Genomic DNA, 27108 nt, shown 5'->3' with positions numbered 1-27108 from the left:
TGTGCTCAGGGTTAAGACATGGACATATCTTTTTTTCTTGGGGTGGGGGGGGGCATTGTTCAAAGAAAGTACTTTGTTCTTTCTATGAACTCATGGTTGCCCCAGGGAAGGATGAGGAGAAGGGATAGTTAGGGAGTTTGGGATGGACATGTACATCCTGCTATATTTAAAATGGTAACCAACAAGGACCTACTGTATAGCATATGGAACTCTGCTCAATGTTATATAGCAGCCTGGATGAAAGGGGAGTTTGGGGGAGAATGGATACATGAATATGTATAGCTGAGTCCCTTTGCTGTTTACCTGAAACTATCACAACATTGTTATTAGGCCTTTGTTGTTGCTGTTAGTTGCTCAGTCATGTCCGACTCTTTGTGATCCCATGGACTATGGCCCACCAGGCTTCTCTGTTCATGGAATTCTCCAGGCAAGAATATTGGAGTAGGTAGCCTTTCCCTTCTTCAGGGGATCTTCCTGGCCAAGGGATCAAACCCAGGTCTCCTGCATTGCAGGCAGATTCTTCATCATCTGAACCACCAGGGAAGTCCCAGTACAAAATTAAAAGGTTTTTTTTTTCTCAGAAAAAGTGCTTTTTTCTTTCTTATTGGTCTGTAAGATTTGGAATATTCAATATACCTATTCTACCTACACTTGGAATATACCATCATAATCTTTCTAAATCTTGAGGTTCAGATAGAGATCAAAATATGAACTTTTTACCTTTCCCAGTAATCAACCTAGATTTAATTTTTCATGCTGTAGATCATACTAGTGAAATTAAAAATAGAAAATATGCAAAGGAAAATAATCCTAGTATCATTATATTTGATCTTGGTCAACTGTACAAGTATGACAATATTAATCATTAAAATATTTAAAATCATCCTTACCATCATTTATACATCTGGAAAATATTGGGTGATAAAGGGTACATTTGGGTTATATTGAATGAATGTTGAGAATAATTTATTTTGGATTGAAATTTTGTCAATAAATAATTCAAAAGGTACATACATGATGATCGAGTTATTAGTAGTATTTTAATACAAAGTATTAATATTTGTGAAACTAAAGATAGTTTGTACTAGATTTGTTTCTAGTTTAATTCATTTTTGACAGATGCCCGCAAAACGCTTCTCCTTTTCATAGTTCTCAGAAAGAAGAGAACATGTAATGTTAAACCTTAATTTACCCCTCTGCCTAAGTCTGGACTTCTCTACAGCTATTTATAACTGCAATCCACATATATCAGTTGCTGACAACAGTGTCAAGTTAGTGTGTACCCAGCTAGTAAGGTTTATTGAATTCTCAGGTGATCTTGGCATGCTAGGCGGCAGTGCCAAGTTGATTGGAGAGATCTGTCTTTTAGACTGTAGAAATGTCTGAGACGTGTAAACCAGACAGATATCTTAACCCTCATTATGGGTTCAGTCAATTTAAAAATGAAGACGGGGGAAAGAATTGCCCGGTTGCCCTTGTTTACTTGAAGTTCGGGGAACACATTTGAGGGAGCCAGAGCCAGTTAGTATATCTCTGGGGTCTGATCTTATACTCTTGTCTGAGTGGTGTTTTTCCAGTCCTTTTATGTAGGCGTTAAGTGTACAAGGTAAAGGTATTTTTAGGATACGCCTGTCTGGGGGCCACAGACGGCATTTGTAGCGAACAGTGGAAGGTAAGGCTGGAGCCATTCTTGGAAGTCTGATCATGGAAAGCCTTGGATACTAGGGTTAGAAATGTGGATTTTCTTCTTTTCCTAATCCTTTCCCTCTTCATGTGATCTCTTCCTCCATATATATTTCCTTTTACACAAAAGTAGATTTATTTAGACTATTTTTATAGTTGATTTTTTGGTAGTTTTTTCCTTTCTATAATTTTAAACAAATTTCTGAAACTCCTTTCCAAGAGTGTATTTTGATTTTTGATTCTGAATTCCAGTCTTTTTTTTTTTTTTTTTTTTTTTTTTGCCAAAAGTAACAAACAAACCCTGAACTTTCCATTTTGAAAGTTTTACCACTTGAAAAAAAAAGAAAGAGGTCAGTGTTCTTCATGTTATGTTATGCTTCTTTTTAAGAAATGCCTTTTGTTTCAGACAAAATACGGAAATTTTGCTTCCAAAAGGTCATGATTTCTTCTAATTAAAATCCTCACAGTGTGGGCCCTGAAATTTGTACTATCATAACTCTTAAATGTATTTTTCATTAAATTCAACACATTTGATCTTTTGCTTTAACAATCATTAGGTCTTAAACCATTATTCAGAAAAATCACAAGTTTGGAATTAAAAAAAAAATAAAAAAGCAGAACCGCAACTTTGATGTACAGCTAAAATTGTGTTTCTGGTTGGATCATCAAGGGGAGACTCTGTGAGTAGTATAATTTAAGTGGCTGCTTTAAAAATATAATGCAAATAACTGGTCATCTCTTGTCTTGCAACTGGGACCATATTGTTTTCTGAACTTCATATGTGTTAAAGTCCTTTTTTGTGTAGACTCCATTTACATTCTGTTTATTTGTTTGTTCTTTGGTGTTCTGTGTCTTGTGCCGTGCCCACACGCTTAGTCATGTCCGACACTTTTTGACCCCATGGACTGTAGCTAGGCTACTCTGTCCACGGGATTCTCCTGGCAAGAATACTGGAATGGGTTGCCATGCACTCCTCCAGGGGATCTTCCCAGCCCAGGGATTGAACCCATGCGTCTTATGTCTCCGGCATTGGCAGGTGGATTCTTTACTACCAGTGCCACCTGGGAAACCCATGTGGAGTCTCTATTCTGTGCCAGTCCTATGAATACAGAAATGAAAGGCATGATCCTTGCTCTTAAAGAGGCTTGTGGGAGAGGCAGACATATAAACAAATAATTACAGCCTAAAATAATAAATGCTGTTATAGTGATAAGACAAAGTCCTCCTTGTTGCTTAAACCCTCTAGCCCACATTTCCCAACTGATTATTTATGAATCTTTATCTGTGGATCTTTTCTCCTTGTCTCTCAACGTTTTTTTGGATACACACATAGAGATATTGCTTGCTTATTCTTTTCTGCTCCAGGTTTCCTCATTTTAGGTGTGAAAGCCTTTTCCTGTATCTCCTCTTCTTCTTTTTGGTAGCACTGTCTAATATCCTGGCTCTGCCTTTAAGTGTTAGCAGAGAGAAAAATAATGTCTCTCCTTATTTCGGAAGCATTTAGGGTGTTGCAGTTGATATGAAACATGGTAGAGCCTACAGTCCTACTTATCCATATTATATGATGCGAACTATTTTTAGAATATGGAACCAGATACATATGTATAAGCACACACACACACACACACACACAAACACATGCACACACATGTATATGCATTTAAGTAAAGCAGTGCCTCCCTTTTAGGACAAATAACTTTCAAAGCAGCTTCATGTGTAATGATTCATAGTGGAGCCTTAGCTCTTTATTTTTATGATTTTTTTTTTTTTTTAAATGAAAGGGAATATATTACCCTTAAAGGTAAATCTCTACCTTTATTTCATATTACTTACATTAGTGAAAATACAGTTTTAAGAAAGTGTTTGCTAAACAGTGCAGCACAGGTAAATAAAATCCAAGGTCGTCTATGTAGGTGGTATTGTGTGTTAGTCATTCAGTCATGTCCGACTCTTTGCCACCCTGTGGACTAGCTTGCCAGGCTCCCCTGTCCATGGGATTCTCCAGGCAAGAATACTGGAGTGGATTGCCATGCCCTTCTCCAGGGGTAGGTGGTATTAATTCTGTTTAAATTCTGAATGAATTACTGAGTGAAGGAGAGTCCTAACCCTCTGACCTTGGACACTTCAGTTTTCTCATCTTTAATAAGGGGTTAGTGTAGTAGACATTTGTTTGTTCTGCTCAGCTTCCATTCCTCACTGTCCTTAAGGAGTTGCTGCTTTCTCAGATTGAATCCTTACTGTTCAGATGGTTCCAGGCCAGCCCAGTCCCTTTTATCCAGAGATGCACATGTGACCCAGTCCAGCCAATTACCTGCTTCTTCCTCCCATCACTATGGATGGACAGAGTCGACAGGCAACCCAGGTTGGAGGAATCAGAAGTCAACTTCTGGGCTTTGTCTTGCACTATTGAGAAGTTTACTTTTCAATAAGGTCCCTAAGTTAAGTAGAATGGAAGGCTGGAATTGTGGGAAAGCTCCACAGGAGGAGCACTAGAGATGGAAATTTTATTGAGGAAAACAGGTCCAGGATATACCTGGAGCTACTATTGCTTTTTCAGATACTTGACCAATAATGGGTTTTTGTTGTTGCTTTAAAATCAGTTTGAATTGTCCTTTCTTCTGCCACATGCAAACGGCAGGGTCCAGGCTAATTCAGTTGGGTTAGTTAACCTCCATGGCCTTTCCATTTCAATGTTCTATGATTCTCTGCCTTCCTGTATCATATGCAAGTTATATTACTTTCATCGATAGAGGTTAGGCAAGTAACAACTGAAAATTCTCAGAAGTAATTTCTCCATTCTGAGAACTATAAGTGGAAGGTCAAGAGTAGCTGTTCTACATTTTGATCTTATTTTTATCAAATTGATCTAGATTTTGATCTTATTTATCTTCATTTTATAGCATACTTGACCTTCTATGACTCTTACCCTCCCTTGGCCCAGTTGTATTCATTAGACCCTATGAAATAAAACAAGCAAACAAAAAAGAAAAGCAAAACTCTGCTTGATGTGAAAAATTATCCCTTTCTGAATCACATTCAGAACTGATCCCTTTCTGAGTCTCCCCACCCTTAGGATAATATGTGCGTTTTGTGATGATGACTTTTTAAGAATACTGCATAAGAATGGAGAAAAGAACACCTGTGGCATGCGTGAAAATTTATAAACGTTTATGAGAAGTTCATGAGGTAGTGAAGCAGAAAGGAGAGAACATGGATGCAGAAGCCCAGGTAACCTTGATCAAGTTGTATAGGCTTCGCTCATCTTTCAGATATTGGGTACTCATGAGGATGATGTGGTATTTAATGTTTGTGGAAGCCATTTGCATGTAAAACATGATGATGACTGAGATCATTTAGGAATGAATGTACCTAGTTTATTCAGTGAGTTTCATTGATGAATTGTACCAGAAGCGACAGATTAGGAAATATAAGAAACTTTATTGAAAAGTAAGCTTCTTTTCAACAGTTCCAGACAAAGCTCAGAAATTGACTTTTGATTCATCCAGCCTGGGTTTCTTGTCAACTCTAACCAACCACAGTGGCCACAGGAGTAGCAGACTGGCAATTAATTGGCTGGGCTAGATTCTATACACATCTCTGGATAAAGGAGACTGGGTTCGAACCATCTGAACAATGAAGACTTAATCTGGGAAATATCTAATAAGAATAGATATGAAGGTAGTTTCAGATTTTGAAATCCAGCTGACGAGTTTAAACTTGTTTAAAAAAGCAAATATTAGTTACTACTTCCAGATATCTTCCTCCAGATCATATCTTAAACTTTGATTTTGTCTGTTCGTTCCCACAAACAGTACAAACTCGTGACTCACCTTGTGGATGCCGGTCTGTTCTATAACCAATATCCTATTGCCACATTTTTCTTCCTTAAAATAATATACCCTAATTATGTAATAAGGCAGCTGAAAGTGGTGTCTGATAAAATATGGAGAACAGAAGATAGGACTGGGCAAAATATATCTGAGAGACTGGGATAGTGGTGGTATTATTAACAGGAGGCAGATTGATAAGGGGTCCATGATGGGTGATAAGACACCCAGCTGGGATGATTGCATCAGAAGTTGCAGATTTAGACATAGCACTTAGAGGAGGAATGGAGTCCGTATATAGATCTAGAAGTTATGAAGTCATTAATCTTTGTATCTCAAAGCAAGTTAATCAGTTTGGCTGCTATAAGGAAATAACCAGAGACTTGGATGGCTTAAGTAGCAAACATTTCTCACAGTTACTCAGAAGTCCTGATAGACTCAAAGTTTGGTGAGAGCCCTCTTCCTGATTTGCAGATAGCTGCTTTCTTGCTATGGCTTCACATGGCAAAAAGAAAGAGAAGAAGCTAGCTGTTTCATGACTCTTTTGAGGGCTCTTATCCCATGCATAAGGTGCTACCCTCATGACTTGATTATCTCCCAAAGACCCAATCTCCAGATACTGTCACAATGGGTATTAGGGCTTCAACAAATGGATTTGGTCAGGGATGGGGTATACAAATATTCAGTCAATAGCAGGTCCTTAAGACATCATTTGGTCTTGATTTTTTTTTTAGCTAAAAGGTTGACTCAAAGTGGAAGGTCACATAGTATGTTGTTAGTTGCAGCACTAGGTATAGAATGTTTATTTGCTGACTCCAAGGCCAGTGTTCTTTCTTCTCCACCATACAACCTTCGTGTGATTATTAACAGTGGAAACTTTAATATCGGTAAGGATTATGATGAGGATCAACTATGTACTACACAGACTATAGTGTAATTACCTACTAGTGGATGGAGACAACTCTCATGTATCTTTGACATGAGAAGGCCAAGATATTGGGCCATTTAGATAGGGTAGGTGACTGGGGAAAGCTGGCTTATCAAGGGCTTAGTGGCTGGTATAAAGAATGCTTTATATTAAATATAAATGCTTTATATTTAATCATTTTTTCCTCTTACCAACTGGTCTTATAGCCATTATAGTATAATTGTTTATTTAGAATGTGAGTTTTGATGCCAAACAGTACTGAATTTGATTCTTGGCTATGTTACTTGCTGTCTGAAGTGCCTTTGAGCCTTAGTTTCCTTGTCTGATGAGATGGTTGGATGGTATCACTGACTCAATGGACATGAGTTTGAGCAAGCTCTGGAAGTTAATACACCTATTAGAAACATTAGTTTCTTTCTACTGAAGAAATCACTAAAAAATATAGTCACTTAAATAAGAAAATACAAGTTTATTGTTTTAGTTCTAGGGGTCAGACTTCTGAAAATGGATCTTATGGGGCTAAAAGGATTAGCAAGGCTGTGTTCCTTTAGAATAAGGGTGAATTTTCTTCTTGCCTGTTCCAACTTCTAGAGACTGCTCACGTTCTTTGGCTCATAGCCCCCTCCCAGCACTGGTGTCACTCCGACTTCTGCTTCTGTCATCACATTTTCCTCTGGCTGTTATATTCCTGCTTCCTTCTCAGAAGGACCCTTGTGATTATCTTGGGCCCATGTAAAAAATCCAGGATAATCTTTCATCTCAAGATCCTTAACACCATCACATCTGTAGAGTCCCATTTGCCATATGAGGTGACATGCACCCGTGTCAGGTGTTAGGATTTGAACATCTCTGGGGACCATTATGGGAGAAGGCAATGGCACCCCACTCCACTACTCTTGCCTGGAAAATCCCATGGGTGGAGGAGCCTGGTAGGCTGCAGTCCTTGGGGTCGCTAGGAGTCGGACACGACTGAGCAACTTCACTTTCACTTTTCACTTTCATGCATTGGAGAAGGAAATGGCAACCCGCTCCAGTGTTCTTGCCTGGAGAATCCCAGGGACAGGGGAGCCTGGTGGGCTGCCATCTGTGGGGTCGCACAGAGTTGGACACGACTGAAGTGACTTAGCAGTAGCAGCAGGGGACCATTATTCTGCCTACCACACTGATGATAATGATACTAATGAAGATGATGAGGAATAGTAGCTACTCCTATTAATATTTCAGTTGTTCCCAAAATTTCTTCTAGTATTTCATCAAAGAAAATAAGTTCTTCTATCCAAAAGCACATAAGAAGAGCCAGGCTGGCCTAATAAGAGAATGGCACTTCTGGTTTGATAAAAGCATCTTTACCTTGCGATCGAAAATGTCTTCCTTTACAGGGTTGCCTGGAAAGTCATAGAATGTTTACATTCGTCATCCTTTTGATTCAGGCATTAAAAGGCAGCAATGTACAATCATGTTTTCTGGGAGAAAAACCCAGCTCTCAATCTAGCACAAGTGACAAAGAAGGCAATGAGGAGATGAGAAGCCAGGCAGGGTTTGATTTAGAATGAGATAAAGTAACTGTTCATAGCAGAGGGTCAATAACCATATTTGAAATATTGAACTGAGAAGACAGTATTATACAGAGGATGCACAGAAAGTTTTAGTCTCTATCCCTGTTTCTATGCACACGCACGCACACACACACACACACACACACTTCTGAAACTGTTACTGTTCAGTTGCTAAGTCATGTCCTACTCTTTGCGACCCCATGGACTGTTGAAACTGTAATCTTGTCAAATTCCTAAATGAGTCTTAGTTTGCAGGAAAAACCATGGATAAAAAATGAAGAGGTCTGGGACTTCCCTGGTGGTCCAGTGACTAAGGCTATACGCTCCCAATGCAGGGGCCCCGAGTTTGATCCCTGGTCAGGGAACTCGATCCTACATGCCACAACTAAAGATCCCACCTGCTGCAACCACGATCAAAGATCCTGCATGCCACAACTAAGACCCAACACAGCTAAATAAATAAATAAATTTTTTTTAAATGAAGAGGTCATAATTGGGAAGGTAGTTAAAAAAAAAAGCTTGAGTGAAATGACAATAGAATAAAATGGTGATTAGCTTTTTAAAAACACTAGTGTAAAGATACCTCTTGCTTTAATTTTCCATTTTGTTATAAATTATAGGTCTGCTAAGGAGAAGAATAAAGAACAACCTGTCAATTCCTTTAAAAACACAAATCCGACAAATTGTCCTATGGCAGGAGGACACTGCAGTGATTTGACAGTCACTCAATGCGTTCTCTTACTGGCCTTTCTTAGACACAATACCTGTATGACTTCTATTTTGTCAGATGCTTTCACTGATACATTTTCACATATGGGGTTTTTTTGGTCAATTATGACAAGTATAAATTATTTTTTTACTTCAAATAAAAGACCACCTATTACAACAGTGACTTTAAAGTGAAGTTTGTAGCATTTAAAAAATGGAGAGTTGAAGACCACATTCAGAGCACTCTGTATCAAACCAGAGGCTCTCAGTTTTCTGGTTCTGCCTTAGCCTTCCAGTCTTCTTTCTCAGCTCCTGGTTTACCCAGTGCTTTCTGTTGTTTAGTCACTAAGTCATGTCCAACTCTTTGTGACCCCATTGACTGCAGCAAGCCAGGCTTCCCTGTCCTCAACTATCTCCTAGAGTTCGCTCAAGTTCATGTCCATTGAGTCAGTGATGCTATCTAACCATCTTATCCTCTGCCGCCTCTTCTCCTTTTGCCTTCAGTTTTTCCCAGCATCAGGAAATCTTCTGCAGAATCAGTACCTACCAGTCAGCTAAAGCCACTTGTTTCTGCTTGGCCCTTGTATATTCCCTGTCACCTTTCTAAATGCCTTTCATTTTAAAATTATTGTTTCCTACGGAAATTTAACACCATCCATCATGATTGCCATCTGGAGAAAGCTTTGCTCTCATCACCCAGTGGTTGAAACAGGTTGACATTTCTACTTAAAGCTCCAGCCCCCAGTCCTAGGCCTGATTTAGGTCATGTGCTGTTGTGAAAAGTGTCTGGGACCTGCATAAATGTGGGACCTTCTCACCACCTGGGAAGCCCAGGTGGTGCTAGTGGTAAAGAACTCCTGCCAATGCAGGAGACATAAGAGACACAGCAGGAGGGCATGGCAATCCACTCCAGTATTCATACCTGGAGAATCCCATGGACAGAGGAGCCTGGCAGACTACAGTCCATGGGGTCACAGAGTTGGACATGGCTGAAGCGACTAAACAGGCACCTGCATAAAGTGTGAAGTTATTAGACTGATCGGGCACTGTATAGGTTAGACAGCTATCATGTATGTTGCTGCAGTTTGAACCTTAACAGTCTGTCATCAGTAGTTGGTTTTTTGATCACACAAGCCCAATTCCTAAGCAGTTCTTCCTTCTGCTTGAAATCTTAGGCCCTTCTGTTCTCCTGGAGAAGTCATTTCCTCCAGGTGTCAAGGGTACAGTTCTAGGGATTTCATTGTTCCCTGGGAACCCCCAAGGAGAACTCAGGGTGAGAATGTTCATTCTGTGAGGAAGTTAAACTGATTGAAATATTTGAGTTTGAAAAATCATTTGGACGGATGTAGGAAGATGAAGGAAGCCTGAGTAGGTAAAGAAAGTGATTTCAGAATTTCCTGAAAGTAACCTGACAGACCATCTCAGGTCTTCCCTCACTCAGAATTCTGTTACATTGGCTACCACTCTATATTGAAGTGTGTGTGCTCTGTCATATCCGACTCTTTGCAAACTTATGGACGGTAGCCCACCAGGCTCCTCTGTCCATGGGATTCTCTGTCCATGGAATGCTGGAGTGGATTGCCATTTCCCACTCCAGGGGATCTTCCTGACTCGGGTATTGAACCCACATCTCTTGAGTCTCCTACATTGGCAGGAGGATTCTTTACCACTGTGCCACTTGGGAAACACATAAGAGTTGGTATTAATGCACAGAAGACAAAATAGCCTCCCATGACCCATATTGAACTATAGGAGTCCAGCTGACTTTTTTTAAAGCCACGTCCCCAGAAGATCTTAGAACCTCATTTTCCTCTGTTTTTCTTGACCACTGTTTGCTTGTGCTCCAGAAGATAGGTGTCAAAGGTTATATAAATAAATACTAGAATTCCAGAATAATCCATTTATTTCTACTTCATATAGTTTATTTAGAATCTTGATCAATTCTTTTAGCAATTATTTTATTGAACAACTGTTTGCTGGTGCTGGGCATAAACAGATCCATAAGACATGAATCTTATCTTCATGGACACTGTCACTGCAGATATGGTGCCATTTCCTGAAAGAAAGAGGAAATACAACCTATCCCCAGGGAACAGTCTAAGGAAGGCTGAGTCTTCACTGGGGAAACTAGAGCAATTTATTCTCAACAGGAAATAAGAGGTAGCAGATTGCAGAAATTTCGGGATAAAGTATTAACCAAGATTGTCTAGGAAGTTTATATCTTAGGAGTGGGTAGATAAATTGGTAATGAATTCAGAGTTGCAAGTTTGAATAAATGCATATTCTGAAAAATCCAAAAAGATGCGCTTTAATCTGTCAAGTGTCTAAGCTTCAGGTGAAAGTCCAGCACTTTAATCTACTGAGTGTTATCTACAGATAAAGACAGTACACTGTAGCAGTTTATACAGACTAGTGAAAACCAGCCAAAGAAGTGTTTTCTTGAAGAAAAAAAAAAAGGAAAATCTAAAAAGTTCTAATATTTTTATCTTAGCCATAATTTATGTCTAAGGTATCCAGTTCTGATGGCAAATACCAGAAAGCAGAGAGCTGTGGTGTTCTGGAAAAGTCAATAATTGAGGCTTTAAAGTAGTTTCAGTATAAAGACTAACCAAGAAGACTGACTTTCCAGAAAGACAGAGTCCCAGGGGAGACCTGAGCCAGGTTTATGAAATCAAGAGGTAGGTGAATAAGGCAAATATAAACTTATTCCTCAAATTATAAAAATATTTTAAAACTTTGAAAAAGTGACTTTAGGGTCTTTGAAAAGTCATGGAGATTGTGTTTTATTGTTGGCTTTAAAGTCTGAAAGTAAAAATGTTAGTCTCTCAGTTGTGTCCAACTATTTGCAACCTTATGGTCTGTAGCTTGCCAGGCTTCTCTGTCCAAGGAGTTCTCCAGGCAAGAAAACTGGAGTGGGTAGCCATTCCCTTCTCCAGGGCATCTTCCCAACCCAGGGATCGAACCTTGGTCTCCCACACTGCAGGCAGATTCTTTACCATTTGAGTCACCAAGAATCTGCTTGTGATGTGGGAGACCCGGTTCCGTCTCTTGGTTGGGAAGATCCCCTGGAGAAGGGAATGTCTACCTATTCCAGTGTTCTTGGGGCTTCCCTGGTGGCTCAGACTGTAAAGAATCTGCATGCAATACTGGAGACCTGGGTTTGATCCCTGGGTCAGGAAGATTCCTTGGGCAAGGGAATAGCTATCCTCTCCAGTGTTCTTGCCTGGAGAATTCCACGGACAGAGGAGCCTAGCAAGCTAAAGTCCATGGGGTTGCCAAGAGTCGGACATGACTGAGCAACTAACACTTTCAAGTCTAAACTGTAACATTGCCTAAGATGAAACCACTTTAGGATAAATATCTTTTGCTATTGTAGTAATTAACCCCCCTTGGATTAGTTTCAAAATTGTTCTGCCTTTTTGTGAATGTAGTTATATGGTAAATGACTCTTTTAGCAGATTTTAAGATACAACTAGGAAATTCTTTATCTCAGTGGGTGATATGTACTTATGTGGATAGTAGATTCCTTGTGGAATATTAAAGAAATAGATCATGTTAAATATGTGTCTCTTAGCATCAGAAGTTGTCATAGAGAGCCAATGTATTTTTTTCTTAAAATGTGTTTTGATATTTCTGCCCAGGACCAAATACCAAGCTGACTATTGGTCTCATTCAATAAGGCATCTCTTATGTTATCCTGAACTATTACAGTTGCTGTGGCTTTTTTTAAATTTCCTTCTCCTATCAGACATGGGGAATTTTTCTCTTTTTCATGCTCAGGAAAGGTACTTGGCTAAAGTCCTTCTGAATATCAGTATTTACAAAGTATCTGCTTTGTATTTAGTGCTACGCAGAATGGTCATGAAGACAAACTTTTTGGGATTTTAATATTAATGGGATGATTTAACTTTATTAGTTTTATAAATTATAGAGGCCAGTGGAGTTGTTTGCTAGATTTTATCATAGGCTCAAGCTGGTGAGGCCCTAGTTCAGGAAAATATGACCGCTGTTCATTTCATTCTTATTTGTTGTAAAGATTTGTGCCCTATGCACATTTTATGACTTTTTCCTTTAGAAATATTCAGTACTTGATTCTTACTGTTCTAGATAATGATGTATACATGATGAAAACGTTAATACTGAAATTATGATATATATCACTACATAATATAAGCATGGGTCTTCCCTGATAGCTCAGTTGGTAAAGAATCTGCCTGTAATGCAGGAGACCCTGGTTGAATTCCTGGGTGGGGAAGATCCACTGGAGAAGGGATAGGCTACCTACTACAGTATTCTGGCCTGAAGAATTTCATGGACTATATAGTCCATGGAGTGGCAAAGAGTCGGACACGACTGAGCGACTTTCACTTCACATCACAATATAAGCATTGAATGTCTTTAAGATTTTCATCTTAAAACCACTGTAATAAATCTGTCTTAAAAGTTGAAAGTGATATTCATGGTACCATACAAAGATGTGGTAATTGTAAACCATCTGTCCCCACACAAAGAACTCATTCCCCCTTGTATTAGAGGTGCCTTATCTTTAATCATCAGGTATTTTGAGTAACTAATAAGACATCTGATTACCTCTCTTTTTCTCATTTATACTCTCTCAGATTAATTTCTAGACTCAAACAAAAGCTTTTTCTCATTGGCTTTTTAGACTCTTAGAATCCACTTACCTTACAACTTATAAAAGAACAGAAAGAAAAGATGATCAGCAAATAATATATTGTTACTGGAAATTACTAGGCCGTTTTAAAATTTTTCATGAACTTTTAAAAGTATCTGTAGCCTTAATTGGTTTAGCAGGAATCTTCGAATAAGATTCCTGTTTACATTTTGGCCCAAAATCAGTTTCACATTCTATTTCTTACAGTAGGGCAAATAGGCTTGTTAAGCTGTTTGTATCTCTATCCTTTTATTTCAAATTTTGAGGACATATATGTAAGTGTTACCCTAGGCTCTCTGTCTTTACCTTCCTCCTTCCCACAACATACACTCTGCACTATTATGGTGTAACTACAATTGTGTTTTAAGTTTTCTTGAGATCTTGTATTTCTTAGCCTTCTTCCCTTCCTTCCCTTTTCCTTAAATATTTAAATCTAGAAGAAACTTTTGTCCTGAATAAAATATTTTTTAGGCAGTGTCACAAACAGACAATCGTAAACTTCATCTTTGTAGATAAAGTACTTGAAAATAGGATTTATTCTCTCCTTTGTTTTGATGGTTGAAAAATAATGATACTATTTTGATGAATGGCTGGTGAAATGCAGCTGACACAGCACAAGTGGTGGCATGCTCTCAGTTTAGAGTTTAAACAACTGGGCTGAAAGGAGTCATTTTGGTTTAGTCCTTTTAACTGGCCACTTTTTTGGAGGGTGAGTTTCAGGACAGAATGCCTGCCACACTTTACACATTTAACATATTCACAAAAATGATCAGAATTCAAGCTAAACAAACCTAACTTACTTGATTTCCTATTGATTACATTTTGATTGTCCAGAAAAAATAAAATTGGTTTTTAAAGGAGTGGGCTGGTCTACAAAAAGACTAGGGAGAAATATCAGTCTTTATTGGAAGTTGACAAGTATTATATAAACCCTAGGCTGATACTGTAGAATGGCTTCTAAGACTGGGAAATTGGAGGCATCCTGTTTTAATCCTTTATAACCCAGCCACATACATCATACTGAGCACCCTTAACACCTGGTATTTTTGAAAGGATAAGAGACCTATTTTTCTGTGTACAGTGGACAGATATGCAAGTGACATCTCTTGCTTGTCTCTGTTCTCCTAACCCTGGACACAGAGAATGAAGATTCTGTGTTTTTTCACCTTGGGAGAGGGGTGGCTGGCAGCAGAGGTCCTATTGTTGACTTCCTGGACTGTGGATAAGGCGCCCAGCCAAGACTTGAGTGTTGGGGAAGCTGGATCATTGGGGTCAGGTTTTAGGCCTTACCTGTGCAACAAGACCATAACATTGCCTCGAGGAATCCTGGCCTGTGTCAGCCCTTCTTTAGAAATTCTTCCCTCTGGGACACTAGAGCAGGACCTAATTGTCACTGGTCCCTCTTCCTTGAATATGTTTCAGTAAAAGTATATTTTTTCTCCCATTAGCTTTGTTCACTCAGTCGTGTCCAACTCTTTGTGAACCCATGGACTACAGCATGCCAGGCTTCCCTATCCTTCACCATCTCCTAGAGTTTGCTCAAACTCATGTCCATTGAATTGGTGATGCCATCCAACCATCTCATCTTCTTCTTTTTTTTTTTAATTTTATTTTATTTAACTTTACAATACTGTATTGGTTTTGCAATATATCAAAATGAATCTGCCACAGGCATACATGTGTTCCCCATCCTGAACCCTCCTCCCTCCTCTCTCCCCATACCATCCCTCTGGGTCGTCCCAGTGCACCAGCCCCAAGCATCCAGTATCGTGCATCGAACCTGGGCTGGCGACTCATTTCATATATGATATTATACATATTTCAATGCCATTCTCCCAAATCATCCCACCCTCTTCCTCTCCCACAGAGTCCAAAAGACTGTTCTATACATCAGTGTCTCTTTTGCTGTCTCCTATACAGGGTTATTGTTACCATCTTTCTAAATTCCATATATATGTGTTAGTATACTGTATTGGTGTTTTTCTTTCTGGCTTACTTCACTCTGTATAATAGGCTCCAGTTTCATCCACCTCATTAGAACTGGTTCAAATGTATTCTTTTTAATGGCTGAGAAATACTCCATTGTGTATATGTACCACAGCTTTCTTATCCATTCATCTACTGATGGACATCTAGGTTGCTTCCATGTCCTGGCTATTATAAACAGTGCTGCGATGAACATTGGGGTACACGTGTCTCTTTCAATTCTGGTTTCCTTGGTGTGTATGCCCAGCAGTGGGATTGCTGGGTCATAAGGCAGTTCTATTTCCAGTTTTTTAAGGAATCTCCACACTGTTCTCCATAGTGGCTGTACTAGTTTGCATTCCCACCAACAGTGTAAGAGGGTTCCCTTTTCTCTACACCCTCTCCAGCATTTATTGCTTGTAGATTTTTGGATCGCAGCCATTCTGACTGGCGTGAAATGGTACCTCATAGTGGTTTTGATTTGCATTTCTCTGATCATGAGTGATGTTGAGCATCTTTTCATGTGTTTGTTAGCCATCTGTATGTCTTCTTTGGAGAAATGTCTATTTAATTCTTTGGCCCATTTTTTGATTGGGTCATTTATTTTTCTGGAATTGAACTGTAGGAGTTGCTTGTATATTTTTGAGATTAGTTGTTTTTCAGTCGCTTCATTTGCTATTATTTTCTCCCATTCTGAAGGCTGTCTTTTGACCTTGCTTATAGTTTCCTTTGTTGTGCAGAAGCTTTTAATTTTAATTAGGTCCCATTTGTTTATATTTGCTTTTATTTCCAATATTCTGGGATGTGGGTCATAGAGGATCCTGCTGTGATGTATGTCGGAGAGTGTTTTGCCTATGTTCTCCTCTAGGAGTTTTATAGTTTCTGGTCTTACGTTTAGATCTTTAATCCATTTTGAGTTTATTTTTATGTATGGTGTTAGAAAGTGCTCTAGTTTCATTCTTTTACAAGTGGTTGACCAGTTTTCCCAGCACCGCTTGTTAAAGAGATTGTCTTTAATCCATTGTATATTCTTGCCTCCTTTGTCAAAGATAAGGTGTCCATATGTGTGTGGATTTATCTCTGGGCTTTCTATTTTGTTCCATTGATCTACATTTCTGTCTTTGTGCCAGTACCATACTGTCTTGATGACTGTGGCTTTGTAGTAGAGCCTGAAGTCAGGCAGGTTGATTCCTCCAGTTCCATTCTTTTTTCTCAAGATAGCTTTGGCTATTCGAGGTTTTTTGTATTCCCATACAAATTGTGAAATTATTTGTTCTAGCTCTGTGAAGAATACCGTTGGTAGCTTGATAGGGATTGCATTGAATCTATAAATTGCTTTGGGTAGTATACTCATTTTCACTATATTGATTCTTCCAATCCATGAACATGGTATATTTCTCCATCTATTAGTGTCCTCTTTGATTTCTTTCACCAGTGTTTTATAGTTTTCTATATATAGGTCTTTAGTTTCTTTAGGTAGATATATTCCTAAGTATTTTATTCTTTTCGTTGCAATGGTGAATGGAATTGTTTCCTTAATCTCTCTTTCTGTTTTCTCATTATGAGTGTATAGGAATGCAAGGGATTTCTGTGTATTGATTTTATATCCTGCAACTTTACTATATTCATTGATTAGTTCTAGTAATTTTCTTGTGGAGTCTTTAGGGTTTTCTATGTAGAGGATCATGTCATCTGCAATCAGTGAGAGTTTTACTTCTTCTTTTCCAATTTGGATTCCTTTTATTTCTTTTTCTGCTCTGATTGCTCCGACCATCTCATCTTCTGTTGTCCCCTTTTTCTCTTGCCTTCAATCTTTCCCAGCATCAGGGTCTTTTCCAATGAGTTGGCTCTTCGCATCAGGTGGCCTAACTATTGGAGCTTCAGCTTTCAGCATCAGTCCTTCCAATGTCAGTTCAGGATTGATTTCCTTTAGAATTGACTGGTTTGATCTCCTTGCAGTCCAAGGGACTCTCAGGGGTCTTCTCCAACACCGCAATTCGAAAGCATCAATTCTTTGGTGCTCAACCTTGTTTATGGTACAACTGTCACATCCATGCATGACTACTGGAAAAACATAGCTTTGACTTTACCAACATTTGTCGGTAAAGTAATGTCTTTGCTTTTTAATACACTGTCTAGGTTTGTCATAGCTTTTCTTCCAAGGAGCAAGCATCTTTTAATTTCATAGCTGCAGTCACCATCTGCAGTGATTTTGGAGCCCAAGAAAAATAAAATCTGTCACTGTTTTTTGAATGTTGAGTTTTAAGTCAGCTTTTTCATTCTCTTTCACCTTCATCAGGCTTCCCTGATAGCTCAGTTTGTAAAGAATCCGCCTGTAATGCAGGAGACCCCAGTTCAATTCCTAGGTGGGGAAGATCTGCTGGAGAAGGGATAGGCTACCCATTCCAGTATTCTTGGGCTTCCCTTGTGGCTCAGCTGGTAAAGAATCCGCCTGCAATGCAGGAGACCCCAGTTTGATTCCTGGGTGGGGGAGATCCCCTGGAGAAGGGAAAGGCTACCCACTCCAGTATTCTGGCCTGGAGAATTCCATGGACTGTATAGTCCATGGGGTTGCAGAGAGTCGGACATGACTGAGAGACTTTCACTTCTCACCTTCATCAAGCGGCCCTTTGGTTCCTCTTTGCTATTTCTACCTAAAACTAAATCTAATGAATAGGGAGGGATCTGGTAATTGCAACTGTTTTATCTTATTGAGGTGGACAAATTGTAGTAACACTTAAGAATTGTTTTGTTTTTTCAAGTTATGGTTTCACTCATAGTACAAAGTTATGTGTATTTTAAATCAAATGTACTTAATCTTTGCATCTAAACATATTTTATGACACTTAATTTCTTCTTTTCCAAAGTAAGAAAATTATAAACAGGACTTTAAGAAATCTCCTGTGTAGCTGGATACTAGCTTTTCATATTCATGAAACTTGATGCCTTTGACCTTCAGTAAGTGCTTTGGGTTTAAAAATCTGAGGTCCAGTCCCTTGTTCTCCAGGGAAATCCTTTGTCTGAATAGGATTTCTAGTCATGCCGTGAGCAGAAGCTGTATGAAAGCTCTGAACCTGGGCTTTACCACACTTGCTTAGACAATTTGCTTAAGTCCTTGAGCTTCTCTAATGCCGTATTTCCTCATCTGTACAGTGATATCTAGCTCCTCAGGGTGTTGTGAGGTTTTTCATGAACTTGGTGTTCATGAAATCTGGTAGTACAGTGCCTGGGACAGAGAAGGTCTTTCTTTTTTCTCTTTTCTCCAGCCTACGTTAATAACTAGACTTTTAGGAGCATTAGGGTAAAGGGAGGGCTTTAAAATGATTATTATCATAATGCTCAGTCGTGTCTGTGTCTATTTGCGACCCCATGGATTATAGCCCACCAGCCTCCTCTGTCCTTGGAATTCTCCAGGCAAAAATATTGGAGTGGGTTGCCATTTCCTACTCCACATTATCATAATAGTAAAAACATAACAAGACATAAAATTTTCTGCCTTCTGTTTTGTGAATTTCCTGTTCATATCCTTTGCCCATTTCCCTATTGTTTGCTCATTTTGGGTTTGATTTGTAAAAGCTGCTGGTTGTTTAGGATATAAACCTTATGTCTGTAGATTTAGGTTATATTTAATGTTTTAGGTTTAGGCATGTTATATATATTTTTTGCCTTGCTTTTCACGGTATATATGGTGTTTTCTGCCATGTAGAAATTTAAGCTGTTATCATTTCATGAGATATGTTGCTTTTCTTTGGATATAAGAACTGTCAACTATATGACATATATTGCTTTTAGAGATGTCCAAAGTGTGAAGAAGCCAAGTCATATTCAATAAAATAGAATACTAATCTTTTCTTTTATGGTTCCTACCTTTGGTTTTGTATGTGTGTGTGTGTGTATACAAATGTTTGTATGTATGTAAATTGGGCTTATTTTCAGTACTCAAAATAAAGATATTACAGACAGGATTGGGTATGTGAGTGTTCTCTCTAGTCAAGAAAATTCTAGGAAGCATGTAGTTGCGTAGAGCTCAGAAGCCCTGGCATGGACTTCAGGTATTGCTGTGGGATGCTTTAGTCTTGCTTTGTCTGTTGCTGCCAGAATCACATGCTGTTCTTGTCCAGCGGTCACTGTAACTCGGTCCCTCTTGATATGGATCTCTGTGTCAGTAACGATTCAGAAGCTGCCCTGAGGATTGGATTAGTATTTATTGCCAGCACCTGCCACTAAGTATGGGGGAAGGAGGGGGAGGAGATGACGAACTCTGTAAAGCAGACTTCACAGTAGAAGGCTCAAAAATGTGTGTTAGTCACTCAGTCATGTCTGACTCTTTTGCAATCCCATGGACTGTAGCCTGCCAGGCTCCTCATCTCCAGGCAAGAATAACTGTAGTGGGTAGCCATTCCCTTTTCAAGGGGATCTTCCTGACCCTGGGATCAAACCCCGGTCTGCCTGCATAGCAGGCAGATGCTTTACCGCCTGAGTTACCAGGTAAAGGCTGTCTGGGCAGAGTGCTGTAACTTTCCTTTCACCACGGTAAAAAAGTTGTCCTACCTTCCTCACCAAAACTGAGTCAAAGTTGGTCTAAGGCCAACAAGCAACTGTCCTTCTAAAGTAACCTGAGAATATATAAACATATAATACAAGATTGTTTCCTTGTGAGGAAAGATACTAGAAGTGTCTAAATAGTTCAAAAAGGTCTTTAAATTCATTATACATTAAAAAAAAAATCATGCCATTATAATAATTAAAAGCCACATGCTCTGGCACAGGCCATAGTAACTACTAACAAATCATTAGCTGATGATGTCATAGTGGCCTAAGGTCCACAATACAGACAGACATGGTGGTGGACACATACGGAACATTGCTGTGTCTTCACAGTAATTCATGAACTGTGACATTTTTGTGTCATTTCCATGTTTGGGCAGGTAATGGTAGCTTTATAGCCATTGAATCTAAAGGCTTAAGGTTATAATTTGTTGTCTGAAGCTGATAATTAGACTTCCTGAGGTCCTCCCACATAAGACAGGCATTTATACTCAGTTTATGAAAACAGAATAATAGAGAATTATTTAAATTTATATTTGTAATATTTCATTTAAACAAGTGTTGTAGCATGGTTTTAGTTCTTGGCAAATCTTGTAATAGTAATAATAATAATCATAAAAGTGAAGGCAGGTATGTTAAAGAGTAGTTATTTTTAAATCTCAGTATATGAGTGGGTCTTGCCTACTCATGTATTGAGCACATCTTTGTAATTTCTCAGAAATTAAATAGCATGACCCTTTGATTGAATCCAGAGCTGGAAATTTAAATAGGTAACTTAAAAGTAATTGGTTTGAAATCCAAAGATCTCTTCTGGGATGCTTTAGAAATTCTATCCCATTTTACCTCAGCTTTAAATATATATATTTAAAAATATATTTATATGTAAATATTAAGGCTTCAGTTTCAACATCTGCTGTTATACCTCTGTAAACTGTTTTCTTATAATTGACACTGTTCTTATTCTTTTTTGGATTTGAGCTTGAGTGGGAGGAGAAGGTGGTTTGAAAGAATCAAGAAGTATTTATCAATGGGGTCTAAAAAACCAAAACAGAAAGAGGTTGAAGGGACACATCTGATTTATACCAGAAGAGCAAAAGTACAAAGGTGATATGTTATCATAAAAGCTTTCATACGCATGAAGTGTTTTGATTTTAGCCTTTGAGGATCAGTTGTTCTTCATCTCTGCTAAGGGCAAAATAAAAGGAAACTGTTTTAAAACTGAAATACAGAGAGGTTAAGATTAGACAAGGAATCCTGTAGAAATACTTGTTTGTTTAACTAAGTACCTCAAGCATTTAAACAAGACTAAGAATACCGATAATTCTACCCTATTAATCTGACTAGACTGTAGAATGTTGAATCTTCCTGGATAGCTTTTAAATTGATGTGGGATGATTAGGTATGTCTCAAAGGATTGTTAGTCCTGTAATTTCCCAGTCTGGATTTTACTGATTGCATTCCTATAGTATAGTTTAACATGTTCTTCTATTCTCTTTGTATTTTCTGCAAGCTCACAGTTGACTCTATAGGCTTGCTGCTAAGTCACTTCAGTCGTGTCCGACTCTGTGTGACCCCATAGACGGCAGCCCACCAGGCTCCCCCGTCCCTGGGATTCTCCAGGCAAGAACACTGGAGTGGGTTGCCATTTCCTTCTCCAATGCATGAAAGTGAAAAGTGAAAGTGAAGTCGCTCAGCCGTGTCCAACTCTTCGCGACCCCATGGACTGCAGCCTACCAGGCTCCTCCATCCATGGGATTTTCCAGGCAAGAGTACTGGAGTGGGGTGCCATCGCCTTCTCCGAGGCTTAATGGTTTAAAATTTTCTTCCTTCCCTGCAGGATTGCTTTATAGATTGTGTTATGTTCTTATATCAGGTGGAGCAAACTGTCTGCTTTTTTTTCTTTTTATTAAAATATAATTGATTTATAATGTTGTCTTGGGAAGCCCACATGACTCAGTGGTAAAGAATCCACCTGCCAATGCAGGGGACACAAGTTTGATGTCTGGGTTGGGAAGATCCCCTGGAGATGGCAGCCCACTCCAGTATTCTTGCTTGGGAAATCTTTTGGACAGAGGAACCTGGCAAGTCTACATACAGCCCATGGGGTCGCCAAAGAGTCAGACATGACTTAGTGACTAAACAGCAACATAATGCTCTTACAGTATAATTTCACAGTCCTTCCATGAGAAGTGGGGATCTGTGTTCTCATTCCTTAAATCTGATGGACTAATGGAATGTAGTGGAATTACTGAGTGACTTTCTAGGTGAGGCCACGAGAGACAATAGTTTCCTCCTGGTTCTCTTCCTTTCTTGTGACCTGTGCCTTGTGAGCCCTGAGTCCAGAGACCCTGAATCCATCATATTAGGGAGATCACATGGGAGGACTCCCTGGAGTTTGAAGGGATGCCAGAAGAGCCCCAGCTGTTCCAGCCGCTAGCTGGTTCAGTTTTCCCAGTTTTGATGACATAGAAGACAGAAGAGCGGGTAAGCTTTTCAGAGGATTTCAGCCACCAGCCTTTAAGCTGGCCCGGCAGATGTTGAGTGGAGCAGAAATAAACTGTCTTGGTTGTGCCCTGTACAGATTGCAGATTCATGAAGAAAATAAACATTGCTATTGTTTGAAGCCACTTTGGGTTTATTATATAGCATTATGTATCCAGAACTCTGGCTATTATAGCTATTCCAACTAGAAGACCCGAGCTTTAATGCTTAGCATAGAATCATGCTTTAAGATTCTCAAAAGACAGAGTTATTGATATGCAAGGAACTTACTGATCTAGTTTTTCCCTTTTGCATTTTATAGGTTAAGAGAGTGGTACTTGTTTGGTCTTTTGTAGAGCAAACTTGGTTAGAATAATATTATAGAGCTTTATAAAATATCAAGACTATCTTCAATATTGAGATGTTAAAAATAGTAGTTTTCTGGATATTTGTAGCAGCTTTACATCTCATTCCATTATGGCCATGATAAAATGTTGCTTGGCAGTGTCCTGTGTGTATGTCTTTAAATGTAAATTCATGCCCTCTATTAAGACTCTAACACATCTTTCAAAAAGCAAGATGAAAGCTCTTTTCTTGGGTTGCATGTCCCACTTAACAGAGTAGAATTTAAAGGGAGTTTTGGCTCATTTTATTTAATTTCTAAAAGTTATTGAGGATTTTCTGTGTGCCAGGCACTATGCTGAGTGCCTCCAGGACTGCTTATCTAGTCATCACAACAATCTTATGAGGAAGATTTTATTACTTGCACTCCATTTTACATGTGAGGAAACACATTTTAGAGAAGTAAAACTTGCTCAGGTCACGTAGCTATCAGCTGGGATTTGAACCTAGGACTGCATGTGTCTTTAGGGTCAGTGTATTTGTAACCCCCATGCTGCACAGCCAGAATGGCTATGAGTGGTGCTTCAGCATTTTAGCTTACTTGTTCAGGATTACCTTTAAGGCCCCTGTATCCAATGACTGTACACACACACACACACACACACACACACACTCTCGCCCTTTTCATACATTTCCCTTTCAGAATCAAAAATACCCTTTTTACACCTTCTCCCATGTGCCACAAGCCCTGGTCTTGCTATGTTTTCAGCGGCTCCACATTCTTAGGAAAAGTGTGAGAACATAAACTGTATGGGAATCTTGATGGGCTCTGTGGCAGCTGTGTCCAGCTGTTCTTTGAATCAAGTCTGCTTTGTGTAGGAAGTGTACAAGTTGTATGCAAATGATGCAAAATAATTTATCCTTCATAATGACACTAATGGTTAAGTATTTCAGGTAGAAGATTTCTATGTCTAATACTTCAAATTTGAGTGACTTGTGACAGTCGTTCAAGGGATTGAGGGCTTCTGAGGGAAGGACATGGAGACGATTGTTCTGTGTGTTGTGTGTGTGCTCTCTCCCCGCCACACTTGTTGTGTGGAACGAGGTCAGCAAACTATGCTGACATAGAGTTAAGAAGAGAGAAGAAAGAAAAGTATCTTGATCCTGATTACTTTAGTGTGTGTGTGTGTGTTTATAGTATGTACATCATGCTTAGCTTCCTCAGCATAGATGATTTATAGGAGAAAATTGGCAAACAAGATGTTAGAAAAAATTCATCTCTGTTGTTCATTTGCTCAGTCATATCCAACTGTTTGCAACCCCATGGACTGCAGCACACCAGGTTTCCCTGTCCTTCACTGTCTCCCGAAATTTGCTCAAACTCATGTCCTTTGAGTCAGTGATGCCATCCAATCATCTCATCCTCTGTCGCTTCCTTCTCCTCCTGCCCTCAATCTTTCCCAACATCAGGGTCCTTGCCAAAACCCGAATCTCCTCTCTGAAAGTGCCCCTGTACATTACTGCAGACACTATGCTATTATGTATGTCAGCACCACTGAATTTTATACTTAGAGGAATTGATTTTCTAGCAAACAACAAGCCCCTGGAAGCTCAGCACTTCTAAATACTCAGCATTGAGTTGCCAGAAGTCCTTTCCACACAAATGCTTCATGAAGGTGTAGCCACAATGGTCAAAGTTGTCTTACTGGGAGATGGGTATATCCCATTTTCCCTAATGATGCAGAAGGTAATGAAAAACGACTTTGTGTTTTTGTCTTCAAACAGCAAACTTGAGTCTGCTGCTGCCGCTAAGTCGTTTCAGTCGTGTCTGACTCTGTGCGACCCCATAGACGGCAGCCCACCAGGCTCCACCGTCCTTGGGATTCTCCAGGCAAGAACACTGGAGTGGGTTGCCATTTCCTTCTCCAATGCATGAAAGTGAAAAGTGAAAGTGAAAAGTGAAAGTGTAGTCGCTCAGTTGTGTCTGACTCTTAGCGATCCCATGGACTACAGCCCACCAGGCTCCTCCGTCCATGGGATTTTCCAGGCAAGAGTACTGGAGTGGGGTGCCATTGCCTTCTCCGAACTTGAGCCTAGCAAGTGACAAAAAGTTGTTGCTCTTTTTATATCCTTTGAGAATGACTTCTGCACCTAGACAACCAATCACAGGCTGAAGACCCCTAACTACAGAGGAAAAGGAAAATTCTACTAATTACCTATAGAGAAAGGGACATTACCACATTCTAGAGAGTCTAAGTTTGCAAGAATCCCTCCAAGGACAAAGTTTTGCAGTATTTTTTTCAGTCTGTTATTTGCTCTGGTGTTTCACTGCAGAGACCTAGATTTGACATGAATACTCCTCTAAGGGCTATTTATTATGAGCCATGTGTGTCATAGGTATAAATCAGTCTTCAAAGTCAGATTGGTTAGGAAAATTCACAATTAAAAAATTCTTTTTGAATAGCTTAATTTTCAGCAGAGGACCTTCCCCGTTTCCACCAGGCTGCAGAGAAATTTGGCCTTTGTCAGTTTTAGAGTTCTTCCAACTCCAAGTTCATGGCAAGCTGGAGATGGCAGTGATTTCTGCTGAGATGCCTCTTACCTCAGTGTGCACTTCCTCTTCAGGTCTGGCAGCTCTGTGACTTTCTGGTTATGCCTGGCTCATGGAAATTATTTTGTATTTTGAGTCTAGGCACTCAGTGCCTACCATCTTCTCTCCAGAAGTCATGGCTTATGTTGGCCCTCCTGGACTGCATGTAACTGAGTCAGCTCATATGATGTGTACACTAGCATATGCAAACAAAACCTTTTTCTATCTTTACTAAGAATTTGGGGCCAGAGGTCTAGCAAGAAGCCATGAAAGGAAAGTTCCAGGCTGGGGTCTATATTAGTCTGTGCAGAATGCTATAACAGTATACAGTGGATTAAGTAGCTTAAACCACAAATATCAGTTTCTCACAGTTCTGGGAAGTCCATAATCAAGGTCCTGGCAGATTTGGTTGCTGGTGAAAGCCCTCTTCTGGGTTTACAGACAACCACCCTCTTGCTTTGTCCTTACGTGGTGGAGGGAGCGAGATCTCAGTGTGACTTGATTCTCTGCAATCTTATTAGGGCACTAATTCCATCATGAGGACTCCACCCTCATGACCTCATCTAAATCTAATTACCTCCTGAAGGCCCCACTTCCAAATGCTGTGGGGGTTAGAGCTTCAACATGTAAATTTTGGGGGCACACAAACATTTAGTCCAAAATAGGGCCCCTTTTCAGATTGTCTTGAAGAACCTACAGATGTGTTCATTGGAGAAATGGAAGAACCTAGAAATGGAAGCCTCTCTCTTTAGTGTGTAGATACTTTTAAAAAATATCAGGTCCATACTGTATAGCACAGGAAACTATATTCAACATCTTGTAATAACCTAAAATGGAAAAGAATCTGAAAGAGAATATATGTGTGTATATATATCTATATATATGTATATAAACATGTATATATATACATACATATATATATGTGTATATATACATATATATATATATATATTCTTTCAGATGTATACCCCCACACACATATATATTCTTTCAGATTCTTTTCCATTTTAGGTTATTACAATCTGATGGGCTACAGTTCATGGGGTTGAAAAGAGTTGAATACAACTGAGTGACTGAACACACACGCACTCAAACATGCAACTGAACCACTTTGCTGTACACCTGAAACTAACACAATATTGTCAATCAACTAACTTCAATTACAAAAAAAAAAAAAAAAAAAAATTGTATAAATCTCACCCCCTGCCATTCTCAGGAAAAAAATCAGGTCCAGAACAAGGGAAGCACAGGTGATTCTTTCTATCATAATGTGGAACATCTCTGCACATTCAGTTCAATAGGATACATGCTCAGTGCTAACAAACACATTTGACCACATTTTATTTATTTAGGCCAGGTGGAAGAATTCCCCTGTGGTTAAAGCCTCTGCAGGAACCACCACCGCTAAGCTCTGACTTTTATTCAACTCAGAACCTGAATCATTAGCAACTAAATGACTAGTTCCACTTTGCTCAAGGATAGTGAGGGCACCCTGTGTGTGAGGGGAACTATTTGCCTTTTATGTTTTGGACGTGGCAAAGAAAGAGAAGGCAAACAAAATGGTATTTTCATATTAAAAGAGTTTGGAAGGTTTTATCCAGCCACAGTGGTAACTAATGAACATTCCCATGTATGTGACCCCTACTGTGTGCTTCTGAAAAAGAAGTGTTACCTCTCCTTTTTCACTCTGTATTCAAGGTTGCCAAGCCTTTTGGGGGAAATATTTTGTGCAACTTTTAATTTGATTTTCAGTTGGATTACCCAAATTCTGAAGCTGAGCAGTTCCTTCTTGACAATGACTGAAT

General features: G+C 39.3%; 1 protein-coding gene across 3 annotated transcripts in view; it reads left to right on the top strand.

The window, feature by feature from the left end:
• Positions 1-27108, top strand: part of PPM1L (protein phosphatase, Mg2+/Mn2+ dependent 1L) — a 325454-nt gene that overhangs the window by 120305 nt on the left and 178041 nt on the right. The gene's annotated exons all lie outside the window — the stretch shown is intronic.

Source organism: Bubalus bubalis, chromosome 1 (assembly GCF_019923935.1).
Source record: "Bubalus bubalis isolate 160015118507 breed Murrah chromosome 1, NDDB_SH_1, whole genome shotgun sequence".
NCBI classification, from domain to species: Eukaryota; Metazoa; Chordata; class Mammalia; order Artiodactyla; family Bovidae; genus Bubalus; species Bubalus bubalis.
This window is presented reverse-complemented; position numbering and strand designations above follow the sequence as displayed.